Source organism: Myotis brandtii, unplaced genomic scaffold, assembly GCF_000412655.1.
Source record: "Myotis brandtii unplaced genomic scaffold, ASM41265v1 scaffold2800, whole genome shotgun sequence".
Lineage (NCBI taxonomy): Eukaryota > Metazoa > Chordata > Mammalia > Chiroptera > Vespertilionidae > Myotis > Myotis brandtii.
This window is the reverse complement of record NW_005360678.1, coordinates 8,166-11,700: the sequence shown is the minus strand read 5'-3', so window position 1 is coordinate 11,700 and position 3,535 is coordinate 8,166.

The following is a 3,535-nucleotide window of genomic DNA, read 5'->3' as shown; positions in this document are numbered from 1 at the left end:
TTAAATTCTTTGTGAAGAGGGAGGAGCTCCTATCATGAGGTTCTGCAAAGTGGAGCCGCTGAGGGGCTGGGCTAAGGGGAGAGGAGGGCGGGTCTTTTCCCTGAGGGAGGGAAGCCAGGAAAAGCCAGGAAGCAGAGAAAGAGGTTTTCTGAATGGAGAAGGGAAGACATCTTGATGCTACAAAGACATTGAGGCAGGAATCGGTAAAAACTGTGCTTGCGCCCTAGCTAGTTTGGCTCAGTGGAAAGAGCATCAGCCTGCAGACTGAAGGGTCCCAAGTTCGATTTCGGTCTAGGGCACATGCCCGGGTTGCAGGCTAGATCACCAGTAGGGGGCGTGCAGGAGGCAGCCGATCAATGATTCTCTCTCACCATTGATGTTTCTACCTCTCTCTCCCTCTCCCTTCCTCTCTGAAATCAATAAAAATATATTTTTAAAAACAGCTGTGCTTGCCTCCTCCCACGACCACATCAAAATTACAACTAAATTCACAGAAAAATCACCCTGGAGAACCATCTGGAAAGTAGCTGAACAGAACTTCTATAACTAAGGATAGACTTGAAACAGGTGGGTCCCACACCCAGGTATGGTGTTTAAGACTCCAGAAGGATATATTGGCGGCAGAGGTACCCAAAGAGCAAGGGGTCCCAAAGGCATTGAAGGCAACATCTCCCATTTTGCACATGGCCTTGGCCATGCCTGACCCCAGGGCGAGGTAGCCTTGATCCCACACCCTCACTCCCTTGCTTCTTCCCGCCACCAAATCTTCACCCAGAGAGGCGAGTTCACTCACCTGAGGTCCCACGGCCAGCAAGGAGTGAAATAACTTGAGAAGAAAAATGTATTTTTCCCTCTTCCTTATTTTTTTGAAAAGCGTCATGTCCCCAAGCCAAAGGGGTGACTCCTTTGACTATGCTAAATCTCAATGACCAGTAGTCAATCCCTGGGGATGCGGGCCCCCCCCCCCCCCCAAAATGTGGCTTCCTGATGATCAGAAGTGATCCGAGAAGATGCAGTTCACAGGGTGGCCACGTGGTGACACTGTTCGCAACCTGTGTAGTCAGGTTCAGGCAGGAAGTGAAGTTCTGGCTTAATCTTCTTAGCGGGGAGGTGTGAATTGGGTAAGTCAAAATAGGATCAATTGTAGCACTTTCTCTTTCTCCTCCACGCATGAGGTAAAATTAAAAACGGTGGTAGCTGTTTCTAAGGCTCTCTTCCCCCTCCTGAACACAGGATTTGATACAAATAAAATGTTTTATGTTTTAGTGATTTGAATGGACTTTCTCAGGATAGGTAGGTGCATTTAAGATATAAAAGGCCGTCCGGCGGGTGTGGCTCAGTGGTTGAACATCGACCTATGAACCAGGAGGTCATGGTTAGGGTTTGATTCCTGGTCAGGGCACATGCCTGGGTTGCAGGCCCAATCCCCAGGGTGAGGCATGCAGAAGGCAGCTGACCAATGATTCTCTCTCATCATTGATGTTTCTCTCTCTCTCTCCCTCTCCCTTCCTCTCTGATATCAATAAAAATATTTTTTTAAAGGATGACACCTTCCCTGGTAGTGAAATATCAGAATGGAATTCTAAAAACATTAACTGGCTGAGGTATGTTTGAATGAAGTCAGGGCACATGCCTGGGTTGTGGGCTCGATCCCCAGTGTGGGGTGTGCAGGAGGCAGTTGATCAATGATTCTCTCTCATCATTAATGTTTCTATCTCTCTCTCCTCCCTCTCCCTTCCTCTCTGATATCAATAAAAATATTTTTTTAAAGGATTACACCTTCCCTGGTAGTGAAATATCAGAATGGAATTCTAAAAACATTAACTGGCTGAGGTATGTTTGAATGAAGCAGGAAAAAGTGGCCAGACTCCCATAGATCTTATAGTCTTGCCACATGAAATATTAATAAGTGGCTGGTGGGGCTCAATTGGTTGGGCGTCATTTCATGCACCAAAAGGTTGCTGGTTTGATTCCCGGTCAGGGCATATGCCTGGGTTTTGGACTTGATCCCTGATAGGACTATATAATAAAAGGCTAATATGCAAATCAGCCAAACGGTGAAACTATGGGTCACTATGACACGCACTGACCACCAGGGGACAGACGCTCAATGCAGGAGCTGCACCCTGGTGGTCAGTGCACTCCCACAGGGGGAGTGCTGCTCAGCCAAAAGCCCTGAGCCAGGCTCACGGCTGGCGAGCACAGGCGGTGGCAGGAGCCTCTCCTGCCTCTGCAGCAGTCGGACATCCCCCGAGGGCTCCTGGACTGTGAGAGGGCACAGGTTGGGCTGAGGAACGACCACCCCCCCCCCGACTGCACAAATTTTGTGCACTGGGCCTCTAGTGTATATATATGCCTGTGAGACTTCTAGTCCAGAATATCAACATGGTAGCACCTGAGTGTTGGGTGGCAGGAATGGACCTGGTGTTGGCTGGTGGGGTGGGACCAGACCTGGGTTCAGCAGCCTCGGTACCTGAGTTCTGGCTGGGAAAGAATTCAGAGCTAAGACGCAAACTACTAGAGGACATTTATGTGGAAAATCACAGAAGTAGAAGAAGTAATTAATAGAAGAAATGGGCTCAGGAAACTAGTTATAAGGGTGAAGGGCCCTTGGAGCTTGGGAGTGAGGAAGGTAATATAACGCCCCTGGCGGGATAGGGGGGCAGGGGGGTGCTCTCAGGAGGAAGAACCCACTGGGTCCTAAGGGTTTTAAAGGTGGAGATTGAGAGTTAAGATCTCAATAGATTACTCAGCGGCTCTCCAGGTGTGTCCTCTCAGAGTTGGGGTATCCACTGACTGATTGGTCGGCCCAGGGCAGGGTCATTACCCAATGCCGCTGGCCCTGAAGCAGCCGTGGCCTTGGCGGAGGTGTTGCTTGTCTGGTTTTGCTGCTTTTCTGGGCCTGGAGCTGAAATGCAACTGAGGCCTGGGTGTTATCTCTAGGGAGGAAAGGCCAGGGGGTCCAATCCGCATGACCAGCGATGTGCTAGGGGAGGACAGGTCACCTGGGGGTGAGGTCCCACTCACAACTGTCCATTGCTAGGCACCCAGGACTTTCCACCCTGGCCCATTGTCCTTGCTCTGCTCATGTCTGTCTGCCTGCCTTCCACAGCACCCCATATCCTCAGAACACCCCATCCTCAGCATGACCGGCCCAGCAGCTGCCCCAGGGCAGTGATGCAATGCAATGGCTGATGATGCAGGTCCTTAAGCTGCATCCATGGACCACATGCCCTGACCCTGCTCGAGGGGCTGGTCAAACGCAAGCAGTTCCTAACTTAGCCGTCAAGGTCCAAAGCCTCTTCCAGGATCCAGGTCCCCTGGACTTTGGGTTCAACCATGTGACTTGCTTGAACCGCAGGTGGAAGGCTGTTGTGCGTCTATCAACCTGGGAACGTGCCCAACCACTCCTGGTGGCCCCAGGGGGCCTGGGTAGAGCTGGGGGGCTGGTCTCTAGCCCTGGGTTCTCCCAGCATCACTCCTGCCACGTTCTGTTAGTGGAATCATCACCCCGCTCTCCCTGGGAGCCGTGTCA